Source organism: Tenrec ecaudatus, chromosome 1, assembly GCF_050624435.1.
Source record: "Tenrec ecaudatus isolate mTenEca1 chromosome 1, mTenEca1.hap1, whole genome shotgun sequence".
Lineage (NCBI taxonomy): Eukaryota > Metazoa > Chordata > Mammalia > Afrosoricida > Tenrecidae > Tenrec > Tenrec ecaudatus.
The window spans coordinates 255,792,006-255,807,447 of record NC_134530.1 but is presented as its reverse complement, the minus strand read 5'-3'; the positions used below and the strand labels follow the sequence as shown (position 1 = coordinate 255,807,447).

Genomic DNA, 15,442 nt, shown 5'->3' with positions numbered 1-15,442 from the left:
CCAAACCCACTGCTGTTGAGTTGATTTTGACTCACAGCACCCCGAGAGGACAGAGTCGAACGGCCCCGCAAAGTGTCCCAGGCCATCAGTCTTTATGGAAGCAGGCTGCCACATTCATCCTCCGAGCGGATAGTGGGCTGGAGCCACTGATCTTTCCGTTACCACATCACCGGGGTTCCCGCATATCAGGGCCCAAACGTAAAATCAAACACACCAATGATTAAACCTACCTGTTGGTTTAATCATTGGCCCTTTTCTGAAATCTACGATGTAAGCTACACTGAGAACTGAGTTTCCTCTTAAAAAGGTCATGTATCAAATTATTTCAGTCTTTTACATCATTAAAAAATAATAATAATAACCTTCCTAAAACCCAGTGTGGCTTAAAACAATAGCCACTTGTTTCCCTTGGGATTCCCTCGGTGGGCAGCAGTCCAGCCTGGGCTTAGGAGGGCCATGCTTTGCTGAGAGTGGTTGGGCATGGTTGTTCTCAGCTGGGACATTTGCTGGGATGTCAGGGTGGCCAGATGGCTAGTCATCCCCCATGTGGCCTTTCATCCTCTAACTGGCTGGGGCCTGCTCACGTGATGGTGAAGTGGAGCTTTATGGGAGGGAGCAGAAACCCAGACACCCAGGTAATCGCAGCTTAGAACTGGCCGGCCGCCACTTCTGCTACATTGTGTTCCCTGGAGTCTCAGAGCCAGCCCACATTCAAGTGAGGGGGAAAGGGAGGATCTTCCGGTTCACCTTGTCAAGGACACTCGATGCCAGAGGAACCCAAAATCGAGGCTTTTTTTCTGCAGTCTGCTACAGTTCGTGCACTTACTCCAGGCGTACTAGCTAAGTGAGGAAAAGGACATGAGATTGTTGTGGGGATTAGCTGAGGTGATATAGAAAAGGTAAATTCCAATGTGTAGTCAATAAGTATATATTAGTAACTCAATGAGGGCTTATCAAAGAAGCCCTAGTTGCGTTGTGGTTTTACACTGGACAGCCTACCACGAGGCCAGCAGTTCAAAAGCACCCACCTCTCTGAGGGAGAAAGAGGAGGCTTTCTACTCCTGTTAAGAGTTACAGTCCCCAAAACCCATAAGGACACTTCTACCCTGCTCTATAGGGTCCCTGAGTCAGCATCAACTCGATGGCACTGAGCTTGGCTTTTTGGGTTTATCAATGAATTATACATTGATTAATTATAATAATTATACTGTTGACAGCTGGATGGTTGGAAAGGTAGACCATCCAGCACACTTGTCTAGTCCAGAGGATAGTGTGCAATAGTTCTGTATTTTCCTTCTCAGGCACTTATTAGCCTGTCCCCATCCACCTGGTCCTCTGGGGGACCCTGCTTAGTAATCTTCTCTCTATCCCATCCTTTCCCTGTGGACCCTGTAATCTGACACGTTACGTGTTTCTACTCTCGCTCACTCCATTTTCTGGCCCTTCGTGAAAGAAGGCTGCCAAGGGAGGCAAGAGATCATCAGAACCTGTTCTTGGGAAGAGGAGGGAAAGGCACAAGTAAGCCGAATGACACGGCCTAGGAGACAAATGGGCCTTTCTATTCTCAGAGTAGCTGTTTCCCGGTGTGTGAGTTTTGGGTAGTATGTAGGGCCCAGCAGTCCTGTATTTTGACAATGTTTAGTACCTTCTAGAATATTGGTCCAATGTGGTAGTGTCCTAGCCGGTACAGGCGGAGCTCTGGGTTGTTGTTGGGTACTATCGAGTCTGTTCTGACCTGTAGCAGCCCCGTCTATAACAGGAGGAAACTGCCCAGTCCTGCGCCAGCCTCACAACTGTGCCTGTGCTTGGGTCTCCTGTTGCAGCCTCTGTGCCCCTCTAGCTCGTGGTGGGCCTTCCTCTGTCTCGCTGCCCCTCCACTTTACCAAGCATGACGTCCTTCTCCAGGAACTGGTCCCTCCTGAGAGCATGTCCAGAGCACATGAGACAAAATCTTGCCATTCTTGCCTCGAAGGAGCATTCCGGCTGTACTTCTTTCTAGGCAGATTTGGCTGTTCTTTTGGCAGTCGTGGCACTTTCAATATTCTTTTCCAACACCATAATTCAAGCACATTGATTCTTCCATATTCTTTTTTCAATGCCCAGCTTTCACATGCATATAAGGTCATTGAAAATCCATGGTTTGGGTCAGGCGTACTTTAGCCCTCAAAGTAACATCCTTGCTTTTCCATACTCTCAAGAGGTCTTGTGCAGCAGATTTATCCAATGCACTGTGTCATTTGATCTCTTGAGTGCTGCTTCCATGAGCATTGATTGTGGATCCAAGCAAGATGAAACCCTTGACAACGTCTGTCTTTTCTCCATTTATCATATTACCTATTGATACCATTGTGAGAATTTTGGTTTCTTTACATTGAGTTGTAATTCATTCTAAAGTCTGCAATTCTTGATCTTCATCAGCAAGGGCTTCAAGTCCTCCTCACTTTCAGCAAGCAAGCTTGTGTCATCTGCCTATCACCAGTTGTTAATAAGCCAATTCTGAGGTTGAGTGCTTCTTCATATAAACCAACTTTTCTGATGATTTGCTCAGCATACAGATTGAATAAATATAGTGAGAGGATACAACCCTAAGACACACCTTTCCTGATTTTAAACCATGCAGTATGCCCTTGTTCTGTTTGAACAACTCTCTATCGATCCATGTACTAGTTGCTCATGAGTTAAATGAAGTGTTCTGGAATTCCCACTTTTCTCAAGGCTAGCCATAGTTTGGTGTGATCCACACAATTAAATGCCTTGGCATAGTTAAAAACAAAACAAAAACACACACACGTAAACATCTTTCTGATATTCTCTGCTTTGAGCCAAGATCCATCTGACATCAGCAATGATATTCCTTGTTCCGTGTCCTCTTCTGAATCTGGCCTGAGCCTCTGGCAGCTCCCCGTCAGTGTATTGCTGGCCAAGGGGCAGAGAGAGAGAGAAGTTCCCAGGACCCTCCTCATATGAAGGCCACCCCCCCAAGGGGCCATCACCAGGCTGCGTCCTGATTGACAGGTTGAGCTCCACCCCTACATTTTCATACATCTTCAAATTGACATAAAATCACCCAATAACCACAACATTTTTTTTTTGGTTGTCTTCATTCCTGGTTTCAGGTACTTGGACTGCATACTCTCAAGTAAACCTCACTTTGAGCCCTGGAAATGGATATTACGATAATCTCCATCCTACGGAAGCGGGACCCTGGGTGGTGCAGACAGCACTCTGCTGCTAGGAAAAAGACCGAAGGGCCATGTCCACTCAGAGGTACCGAGGGAGAAAGGCCTGGTGGTCCACTTCCAAAGAAAGCACAATTCTGCCCCAGCATCTGGGTCACCATGAAGTGGAGTTGATTCAACACCAACTACTTTTGGGGGAACCCGTGAGGAAATGGCCTAAAATGGCTTAATTGGGAGACAGGGTTCCAAAGGTTTCGAAACTTGAGAAGTCGTGCAGCTAGTGAATGGTAATATCAGGAGTTCAAGTCTGCTGAGCATGGCTCCGGGAAAGAGCAAGTGCGTCTGCCAGGCTGGCGGGAAGACACCCCAAATGGAAAGCAGCAGCTGAGCATAAGGACTCCCTCTATCCTCGCTCCATCTTCTTAGTCCTTGGGAAGGCCAGAACACCGGCTCAGCTGGGCTACCTTGTTTTTCTCTTTCTGCTGTGTGGTCACCGAAATGAGTCTAGCAATGTCTCCTTACAGTTTCCATTTCATGGGATCAGCAACGTCTTCTCTTGGTTTCCAAACAAGAAGCATTAGCATCCTCTCAGTCATTCCACCTCCAGCAGGTGGGTGCCAGTCTTCCTGTTTGGCGAAGAATCCAGCCTTGCTTGTTAGGTGCCACTGAGTCAGTTTCAACTCATGGTGACCCTTTGTACAGCAGAGCAAAACACTGCCTGGCCCTGCGCCAGCCTCACAATTGGCTTCTAGTCAGTAGGCCTTCAGTATCTGCCCATGTTTAGATGCTGTGCATAAGGTTCTCAGTGGCCACTTCCGCCCACGTGGACAGCCAGTTCACTTTGGTCATTTGAAGCACCAGGGACATCGCTTCCAGCCTTGCAGGGACACACCAGCCACCACAGGACAACACACTGACAGATGAGCCTTATTGGTTACCCGCGAATTAGGAGCCACATTCCAAAGATGCCCCTGCAAGTTCTGGGCCTTTTGATGCAGGCCTGGCACCGTGCCAAAGGACTATTTGTTTTCTTGGGTCTGCTTGTTTGCTGCCCAGTTTATCTGACCGCTATCTGTAGCTGGCCGGCAAGGTCCCTGGGCAATGTACAGTATATACTCAACGATTAACCTGAAAGTTGGCTGTTCAAACCCACCCAACCAGGCCATGGCAGAAAGGCCCCTCTGACTGCTCCTGTGACGATCACAGCCACGGTGCCCCTGTGGAGCTGCTCTGCTCCGACACCTAGCTGGGCTGGCTGAGTCAGAATGCGCTGGGCAGCCTCAGGTCTGGTTTTGGGTATCTGTCCGCTGCTCTGTGACCGGTGAGGTGCTGTTTGACAGACGTCCTTGCAGAGCGGGATCTCAACAGTTGCCTCAAAATGTTTGTTTGTTTTTTAACTGAACATTTGTTGTTTTAAGAGAAGCGTTTATCTAGAACGCCCTGTCTTCATTGTTGCTCATTACGCTCGACTCCTTGTCCACATCAATATTTTAAAATCGTCACTCTCACTGAAGAAGCACTCTTTTGCTAATGTCACTTCAAGCGCCTTCCTGCCTGGATGCACTGGGATCATACGTATCACGTGGGTTAGCTGCGTCCTGCAAGTACCGAGCCTCGGGACTCCCGGTGCTGATGTGGTGACGTTCATTCGCATTTCTATATCGTGGAGGGAGGGGGACATGATGAGCTACCAGCCACCATCGGAGCAGGAGTCAGCGAGACCTTCCACTGGCATTTACTATTCACAGTTAATAACTCCTTATTCATGAAGATGGTGTTGGTGGAGTTGCTCCGTCACCCGCTCCCTAGTCTGGTTTGAGACCCTTCTCAGGCTTCCCAGGATTTTGCCTGCATTAGCTTTAAATCCTCCCCTCCACTGCATGAGTCAGACTGCCATCCCCATCTTCTTCGATTTACAGACGAGGAAATGGACGCTCCTTGTCAAGGTCTTATAGCTCATCAATGATGAAAGTGGGTTTGGAAGTTTGCTTTCCGACTTTGTAACCTCGGAGAGATCCTGCCTCCCTGCCTCAGCCCTCTGCACTGTCCCCCACAGCCATGCATTCCTTCATTCCTTTGTCTCTCTCCCTACCGGGAGACTCCGAAGGACAAGGAGAATCGCTTTTCTTGGTATATCTACACATGGATTTAGCTCAGTTCTTGGCACACCCATACAGCAGGTACTTCATAAATGCCAGCTGAATGCATGGAAAGATAAGTGGATGGGTTGGGTATGATTTTAAGGAAGAGACAGATTTCCATGTGAGAATGGTGTGGTCAAAATGTTCCGTGAGTCCTGGTGACGCACAATGGAAGCCCACTGACCCTCAATGAGGGGACTCCGGGATAAGATGAGGCGGTGGTAGTGGGCCTGGAAGCCCCAGCGCGCTCCCAGTGGTGGCCCAGCTTGCTGTGAGGGACCTCCACGGGGGTGGGGGGTGGCACCCTAGTAGGGGAGCACAACTCATCGAGCTTCACATGCAATTGGAGCCCAAGCTGGGCAGGGGCTCCCTCGGTTTGACCCCGTGGGAGAGTGTCTGACATTTATCAAGTTCAAGGCTGAGCACAAGGTGGGTACTCCGTGCATGTTTGCTATACGACTCGCTGACCAGGAATCTGGAGGTTTTCCCCAGGATCCTCCGGATTCAAAAGTACCTGGTAAGGGGAGGGGTCTGTGCGGGACTTGAGCCGCCCATTCTCCGTTGTAGCTTTCTCCCTAGATGAGCCAGCTGAGGGGGTCACTGCGGTGCAGGTCCTTGCCGGGTGCAGGTCCCTGGCGGCTGTCACTTTGGGCAGAGTCCCATGGCATTTTAATCCCAGTGTCCAGCCATCTGTGAACATCTCATTTTGTCAGATTGCAAATGCTTCGGAGCTAGAAGCTGTGTCTCCCCACTCCAACAAATCTCCCCACTGCTGCCCTTGGCCATCTTTCCACCTGACTGAACCCTCTTTGTGTCACCCCTGCTAGAAGGTGGAAAGGACACAGCTGGGTCCTCACAACACCCAGCCATCCTGGGTCCCCAGCCCATCCCTCCATTTCTACCCCTCCATTCTCCTTCCCGCATGTCAAGCCCAGAATCTGTACTGACAAGCCTCTGTGAAGAACTGAGAATGCCATGGGCTTGAATCTGGCTCAGCTCAGATCCTGGGGGCTCAGAGAGGTGTCCTCAGGGGTCCAGTTCTCAGGAGCAACACCCCCAGCACCCTAAGTCCATCTTCTGCTAGGAGCATGATTTCAAGCTCATCAGAGACAAGCCCCCGTGGCCTTCACAATGAATGATGTGCTCTGGTCATCTCACCTCCTGAAGGACAATCTGCCAACGCCTCACTGGCGGCACTGACGTGGGGACCGAGGCGGGAGCGGCTCTCGTGTCCTCCCTCCTCTGGAGGCAGGTCAGCAGATTGATTTGCAACGAGTCCCTCGTGCTTGCCAGCAAGCCTTTCCGGCAGGCAAATCTAAGACATGATCTAAAAATGTCAACAGCCGAAGAAGACTGGTTCCCTTTGTCTGTCTGGTGTGTGAAGCAGATGGCCACCTTCGCTTTCTCTCATGAAGCTCTGGGGGAAGACACCATCTAAATCATCCTAAGCACATTTCTCCATCTCTTTGATTGGTCAGCGGTGGATGGGATGACCATTCACCACTCGGGACAGCTGAAAGGCAGGATGAGCCGTGCCCAGTGACCGCACTAAGATGATGTGTCATTCTAGGTTGTTGCTTCTGGTCCAGGATATAGAGACCCGGCACTAGCAGAGACTTAAACTCGTTTTCAAGAATTTGCGTGTCGTCAAGATGACTGGGATACCAGACTATCCCCCTTTTCTCTTTCCTGTTCTCCCCTGGCTTTTTATGTTCTGCCATCGATTTGCGCATTCCTTGATGGCACGTACAGGAAGTCCCAGAAGAGCGATGGGGCCACAGAGTCCACGCTGACTGACTGATGAGGCACATTTCCTGGTGAAGAGACAGATGCTCTCGCAGGCTCCCAGACCTCCTCAGTCTCAAACCCTTCCACTTACAGAGCTTCCCTTTAATCTCAAAAGCACCGCCTCACCTGGCTTGGTCTGAACGGAGCCTTTCTCTCCTGCCAGCACAGACTTCAGTGTATACTCTCCTCCAGGGTTACCAAGCTGAAGACACAGAGAGTGTCTTTCCGTGCAGTGGTTGTCCTTATTAGTTGAGTCAGTTCCAGAGTGACCCTATGTCCAACAGAATGAAATACTGCCCAGTCCAGCCCCCTCCTCACAATTATTCTTACACGTGTGCCCGTTTCTGAAGCCTCCGTGTCAATCCATCTTGAAGAGGACCTTCCTTTTATTCTGCTGCCCTGAGATCTTACCAAGCATGATATCTCTCTCCAGGAACGGGTCTCTCCCGATGACATGTCCAAAGTACATGAGACAAAGTCTTGCCATCCTTGCATCTAAGGAGCACTCTGGCCGTACTCCTCCCAACACAGAGTTGTCTGTTCTTTGGGCAGCACACGCTACTTTCAGTATTCTTCGCCAGCACCCTAATTCAAACGCATCCATTCTTCCTCGTTCACTGTCCAACTTTCACATGCATATGAGGCAATGGATAATCCCATGGCTTGAGCCAGCCACACCTTACTCCTCAATGGAACCTCCTTGAAAGCAGTCTTATGCAGCAGATTTATCCAATGCAATGTGTCATTCGCTCTCTTGAGTGCTGCTTCCATGAGCAATGATTGCAGATCCAAGCAAGACCAAACCCTTGACAATTTATTTATCAGGATATTGCCTACGGGTCCAGTTGTGAGGATTTGGGTTTTCTTTAGCTTGAGTTACAATCCATAGGAATGCATCCTGTCCAAAGGCCTCTTCCCTTCTGTCCCATTTCTTGGGAAACAGCCCAAGGCATGGAGCAGACAGGAGGAGCAGGCTGAGCCACCTCGAGAGCCATGGCCTTACTGTCTTTTAGTTTTAATTTTTTTAATCGTTTTATTGGGGGTGCATACAACTCTCATCACAATCCACATATCCATCCATTGTGTCAAGCACATTTGTTGCCCTCATCATTCTCAAATCATTTTCTTTCTACTTGAGCCCTTGGTATCAACGCCTCATTTCTTCCTGTAGGTAGACCTGTCCTGGTTTATTTGGGGTACCCGTGCAGTGCAAATGGCTGAGCATTCAGTTTCTAATCAAAGGTTTGAGGCCTCCTGGAGGCACGTTGGACGAAAGGGCTGACCATCTGTTTCTGAAGCATCGGCCATCAAAAACCCTGGAACCTTGTTCTACTCTGCTCTGCAGGAAGTACCTATGTGTTCAGGTTGACTCAATAGCACCTGTGCCCCCACTGCCTAGCAGTGATGGCTTGTGCCTAGGTTCCTATGTGATTTTGTTATGATGCTGGACAGGGTTCAGTGGAGCTTCCAGACCATGGTGGGCTAGGAAGAAAGGCCCAGTGTAATGGCTTGCGAAAGCCAGCCAGTGGAAACCCCATGGATCACCGTGGCCCAATCCTCTTAGACATGGGGTCACTGTACTCAGGGGGCTGACATGAAGCAGCTCATCACAATAACACCAATGGAGGCTTATTGAGGCCATGAACACTTTGACCTTGTTGACTCGAGACCACACTGAATGGGCCCAGACAGAAGTCTAAATGTGTACTGAGTTCTCTTTATTTTTTTTCGACTTTTGGTATTATATGGTACTTGCACAAGGCTGAGAAGATGCTGACTAGACCTGTGGAATGAGACTCCCTGTCAGAGGGACTCCGGAAGGTGTTGTTGAGCACACTCTCCAAGGTACCTGGTGCCCTGATGGTTGAGAATGGACACTTCAGAGGGCTAAGGCCGGCCCATGACAGTCAGTTTGATTCCAGCTCATCATGCCCATACGTGCAGAGCAGAACTACTCCGGGGTGGGGGTTGGGGCAGGGGGGGAGGTTTGAAGGGAAGGAAGCAGACTGCCAGGAGCTTCTGGGTGGGTTCATTAGCTTTGAAGTCTCACACAGGTTGCCCTTCCATCTTTCTCCTGTCCCCTTATTTCAGCTCTGTCCCTAAGAAAGGTTGAAGTGTTAACTCCACCAGCCTTCTCTGGCAGAAGGCTGGAGGGTGTCCAAGTGTGTCTCATGCAGACTGACAAGCAGCAGCGCCAGCTTCGAGTGACACTGGGAACCCAGTCTCGACATCCTGGTTTAGATCTCAGGGGGACACATTTGCTCCAGAGAAGCTGCTTCTGAAGACAGCTCTGCCCTTCTCCTCCTGAGTTCCCAAGAGGCCTTGACATCCCCTTTCCAAACAGCGCCTTCTGAAGATTACATGTGAGACACTGAAAGCTGGAAGGCAGACGTTTCCAGCCCCCACACGTCGTCCCGTGGGAGTAGAGCTGCCTCCTGTTTCAGCAGTGCCCACCCACTCTTGACTTGACGAGGGCTGGATCAATCCCCCCGTCTGGGCTGCCTTGCTTCCTGGGCCTGATAGGAGCTGGTGGGAGAGAGAGCAAAGCCAGCGTGCAGCAAAGCCATGCTCTGGGAATTCTCTTCAAGGACAGACCCAAGGAAGCCCTTTGGACATGACCAAGAGGGCCAGGCCCCCTGTCTCTGTGTCAGCCAAACTGAGCTCCTGGGAGAGAGCCCCTGGCCAGCTCAGAGACCACAGTGGGAGTGCTGGGGCCAGAGGGGGCTTTGTCTGCACATCCAAGCTTCTGTTTGCTGTAATGCCGTGACCGGACCCTCCTCAGCACCTCTCCCTCGGCCTGCCTTTCTCAGAACTGTGGTATATGACATGAAAGCGCATGCCCAGGCCTTACATTCCAGGTGTCTTCTCATCAGCCCGGCATGGAGCTGGAGAGTTGATGGGACAGTGCAGTAGCTTTGCATTTGCTAATTTGTGCCAAGGCTTGCTGGGCCTTGGCACCTGCCAGGACATCAGGACCTAGTCTCCTTGCCTCTGCGACACAGAACATCTCGGCTCCAGCACTGAGGGATGGGGTTGCAGGGAAGGTCAGAACCACCGACCCATTTACTATGAACTGGCGGGTGGTTCTGGGTGGGAATCTGCAAGGCCCCTCCCTCCAGGTCAGGTGGGACAGTAGTGTCATCTGGGGGAGGCTTAGTTGTAAGTTGTGAGACAGGTAAACGCCTGCAGCCTAACTCGGATCACCGTGAGGGCAGTAAGACACCGCCTAGAGGCGGGACCCTGGGATGAGCATTTTTATAACCCTCCATTTGAAAATTCTGATGCACAGACTGTTTTGGAAACCGGCTCCAGAAAGCTCCCCTCTTGTTTGATCCAGAATCTTGATGTCCACGTAGCTCCACCTTTACCTGGCGAGAGCGATGCAGGGTGGCACAAAGGGATCGCACACGAGCTGCTGGAAGGCTGGAGGTTTGAGTCTACAAGAAGGCACCTGGGAAGAAGGCCGGGGGGAGCTCCTTCTGAGAAACGAGCTTCTGATAAAACCAATCGGACCCATCCTATCCTGACATGTGCGGGGTCACCGTGTGCTCAAGTAGAATCAGCTCAATCACTCGATGGCGACTGATTTATCTGGTTAGATGTTGCACTTCCACTCTCCCCTGACCGCTTTTCCTCAGCAGAGAAAGCTACTAACGTTTCAGATGTACTTTCTAGAAGAGTGATCTTCTCATGGATGCCGGGATCCATGCCTCCGTTCACTCCCCAGTTCTCGGATAGCCGTCTCCAACCCCGTCTTTCCCGGATGTCTCCTCCTCTAGTAACCCCGGGCCTGTTGCCACGTCTACTGGTCCACCCTGGTCTCCTGTCACCAGACCTCTCTGCGGCATATGAGCCCGGCTAAATCTGGGGTACTCTCTCCTGACTTCTCCATCAGGTCTCCTTTGTGCCCTTTCTCTCTCTCTCTCTCTCTCTCTCTCTCTCTCTCTCTCTCTCTCTCTCTCTCTCTCTCTCTCTCTTTCTGTCTTTCTTTCTCCTTTTCTTTGCGATCACCTCTAGAATCTTGATATTCCCACCGTCTTCCTTTCTTCTTCTTCCCTTGAATGCCATCTTCTGGTGAGCTCATTCGCATTGGGGATTACGAGTCCCCGAAATTAACCCCTCCCCATCCTTGACTCCAGCTCTGCTCGCTCTTCAGGTGAAGGTTGGCGTCCTCTTTGAGTTTCCCACCCTGATTCCTGGCTCCACACTCAGCACCTAGCAACCCAGGTTCTGCTTGCCACCCCTTCTCTAGCCTTGCTCTGGGTTATGAACTACATCCCCCTAAAATAATGTTGAATTTCTGAAGCCTATACCTGTGGATGTTTGGACATAGTGTCTCTAATAGGTTAATCGGGCCTCACCTGAGTAGGGTAGACCCTAAAGCACTTCTGGATTATATAATGAGCAGAATCAGCAGAGACACATACAAGGGGCCAATAAACACCAAAGAATGCCAAGAAACTCTAGGGGCTATCTATCAGGAAAGACATTTTATCAATGCCCTGAATTCAGACTTCTCTCCTCCCTGAATTGAGAGAAATAAATTCCTGTTCTTTATAGTCATATACCTATTATATTTCTTGTGGTGATGTTATAGTAGTAGCAAGCAACCAAGACACCCCAGCACCCAGGATGTCACCCAGTCCTGTGGACACCACCTCCTTGTCATCTGTCGGGACTCAGCCCTGTCCTGCCTCCACTGACAGGCCTCCCTTCAAGCCTACTCATCTCTTTCTCTGACCTTTGTGAAGTCTCTTCTCCCACCTTTCTGCCTCACCCACTGCAACTCATTCTCCTCTGGTTCAGAGCATTCGTAGTATCATTCAGATCTCACCCTATAATTCATGTAAAACTTTAAAATGCTTCTCGGTGGTTGTCTATTGCCCGGAAGTTTATCTTCAAGCAAAACCCTCAGCGCTTCTATACCTGCCTCTTGCCAAAATCTGCTGCATGTTTGTTTGTTCTAAATGTGTGGAGTGTGGTACTCCTCATTTTCAACATTAACGTTAGATTCCCAAGATCAAGTCATTATGGGAAAATCAGCCTTGTGCAAAACTGGAGGATGACCACATCAGATCACAAGATGAAGGATAACTATAGCGTCACATAATTGCCAACTTACATTCTGAAATGACTACCAAACCACAGAGACTCATGGCCCAGCCAAGTTGACACATAACCTTACCTCTTACAGCCAGCATCATTCTCACCTCACACCTTGACATTCATCACTCCCAGAGAAACATCATTAATACACATACTAGACTTTAAGTTCTTACCTTATCAAAAGAAGGATTTTCTTTTGGAAGACAGGGCATCACAACCAATTTGTTTTGTTGTTTGTTTTTTATTTAGAAACTCCTTAGAGAAAGGAAACCTTACCAGCAGCATGGCGGACCTTGGTATTTCTTACTACCTGCTTCCACACTGAATCTTAAAGGTTCCCATGCACGACGTTCTCAGAAACTTCCACGAAGGGAGACAAAGAGTTCTGGCGAATGTAGTCCCAAGATATTGTCATGGATTCCACATACACTCTGTCTAAACGTCACCTTCACTCCCTTGCTACTTAGACAGTAGCTATTTTATTCTTGCTGTCAATGCCACAGGTCAGATAACAGGATCATCGATAAGTGAGGAGCGAGTGTACATGTAAGTGAGCCTTGCTGTTCATCATTGCCATGCTGTGCCCCTCATTACACCCTGAGAATAGCCGCACACATTCCAGGGGTCTCTGTGGGATGCCGGCCTCTCGCCTCTTGATGTGTTCAGCGCAGTTTTCAAGACCCCCGCTCAGTCAGTCACTCCCCTATGAAGTCTTCCCTGCCAGAACTAAAAGAACGAGTTATACTCTTTAAACCGAGGTTGTCAACGATTTCATTCTTAGATAACAAACAATGCCCATGGAAGCTGTAGTCAGGGAATCAAATGACTTATTCTTCTGTGAAATCATCCGCAAGGGAGCTCTTTATGTTGTTAAAAACCGAAGCTGTCACTTTGATAACCTATATGTGCATGGCCCACGTAATTACTTTATACACCTGAGAAAGCTAGACCATGAAAAAGGAAAACTTGATATATTCACAGTGTGATGTTCAATACAGAATATAGAATGTCTCATGGACGGCTAGAAGAACAAACAGATCCGTCTTAGGGAAGTGCACCCAGAATGCTCTTAGAAGCAATAATAGTCAAGACTTTGACTTACTTTGGACATGTCATCTGGACGGAGGGATTACTGGAGAAAGACATCATGCTTGGTGAAGTTTGAGGGTCGGTGAAAAACAGGAAAATTCCTACTGAGATAGATGGACACAATGACTGTGGCAGTGGGCTAAACTTTAATAACAGTTTCAAGGTTGAGGCAGGACCAGACAACATTTCCTACTCTTATACATAAGGTCCTTATGAGTCAGAGCCGACATACTAGAACCGATCAGAACAACACCATCCCTCCCAGATTCATGCCAGCCCCACGTGTTAGCAAGCAGAATGGCTCCATGAGAGTTTCTTGGCTGTCATTTATATAGCAGCAGGTCACCAGACCTTTCTTCTGCACTGTCTCAGCGTAGTTCCAACCACCAGCTTTGAAATGAGGATCCAATGACAAATTGTGTGCACCACCCAGGGACAATAAGTCAGAGCAGCAGCGATGTGTTTAAAATTTTGGTTTTGTCCCTAAAAGAATGTGATCTTCCAGGGTGACCTGAGCCAATGCCCCATCACCATTTGGGCCTTTTATGCCCAAGACCAGGGGCATGTGAATCAAATAAGTGAAAACTAACAGGTTGTGGTTGAGTTTTTATTGTTGTTGCCATCAGTTGATTACAACTCCAGTGGACCCATCAGTGCAGAATAGACGTGCCCTTTGAGCTTTGCAAGCCTGTGATCCTGTGGAACTAGATGGTCAGGCCTTTCCATTTATAGCCCTCTGGGTGAGTTTGAATGGCCAACCATTTAGCTGGCTCTCACGTGTTTAACTGTTTGGTTGGGTAGAACTCTTTATTATTAAATAATCCTGTTAAAGTAGGATTCATTTAAAATTATTAACACCTCTTCCTATAAAAATGTGCTGGCATCATTTTGAACATTAACTCCCAAGTATGTGTAAGCAATGTTTTATATTCTGTAATGTTGTCGTTAGGTGCCATCAAGTTGGTTTCAGCTCATAGTGATCTTGTGCACGACAGAAAGAAACGCCGCCCAGTCCTGCACCATCATCCGTAATATTGCTCTTATGTCGGAGGCCATTGCTACTGCTCCTGGGTCAATCCATCGAGTCCCGACTTTCCTATTTGTCACTGTCTCTCCACTCTACCAAGCATAATGGCCTGCTTCAGGCCTGGTCTCTCCTGACATGTCCACAGTAGGAGAGACCTGGTCTCCCCATCTTTGCCTCAAAGGAGCATTCTGGCTGTACTTTTCCTAAGGCAGGTCTGTTTGTTCTTTTGGCAGTCCCTGCTAAAAGAGAGACGAATGACCAAAGCCACTCGCTTACTGTGGCTATCTTCTCTTTTAAATAACAGTGGGCCTGCCATCTCTTCCCAACAGATAAAGTTGGCTAGTGCCCTTCATTTGCATAGCCTTGCATATCTGCAAAGCCTGGGGTTCTCCCAGTCAGCTCCCATTGTGGAAAGCAGACCACAAAGATGCTTGAAAAGACTCCCTGGTCTCCAGTCAGACTGAGATAATTCCAGTGTGACTCTGCGTTTTGACAGTTGGTGGACTGTATGAACTTCTAGCTCTAAGGATCTCTGAGTGGAGGGGTCGAATTAGCTATGCTCCAAATGTTCACACCCATGGGATGCTGACCCATATGAAATCACTGCTGTTCAGATGGTCTTGACCTATAAAAACATTCATGTCCTATGGTTTAGCCTGATGAAAATGTAAAGGAACCTAGGTCACGCTCCCATTTCCTAGGCAGGAAGACTGAGGTGAGGTCACAGCTACAAAGAGGTATTGGTAAGAAGATCTCAGCCAGATCCCACCAGGCCAAACTGTCCAGATCGGAGATCTGGGCACCATCTGCTCCAGGGGCTGCCAGCACGAGGAGAAGGGCACAGAGATGTTCGGGACATTTTGGAAATCACTAAGGATGGAATTTCTTGCCTTAGTCTTTTCCTTTGTCCCCTTTTCCCAGTACTCTTTCTTTGTGTTTTCAGCGGAGGTTGATATAGCAGTTTAGTGTCCCGTGCAACATCTTTTCGTACAAGCTGTTCCGTGTCTTTCCTTAGTTTCCATGCAAGGATGCAGTAGCCTAGGCTGGAAGGAGTTTTCCAGTCTCTCCCTTCCCTGCTGTGGTCTGTCATCCTCTCAGGGGTCTGCGTGGCT

The 15,442-nt window shown here is 49.0% G+C and overlaps 1 protein-coding gene across 1 annotated transcript in view; it reads left to right on the top strand.

Moving 5' to 3' along the window:
• STUM (stum, mechanosensory transduction mediator homolog) overlaps positions 1-15,442 on the top strand; it is a 101,121-nt gene that overhangs the window by 73,040 nt on the left and 12,639 nt on the right. The gene's annotated exons all lie outside the window — the stretch shown is intronic.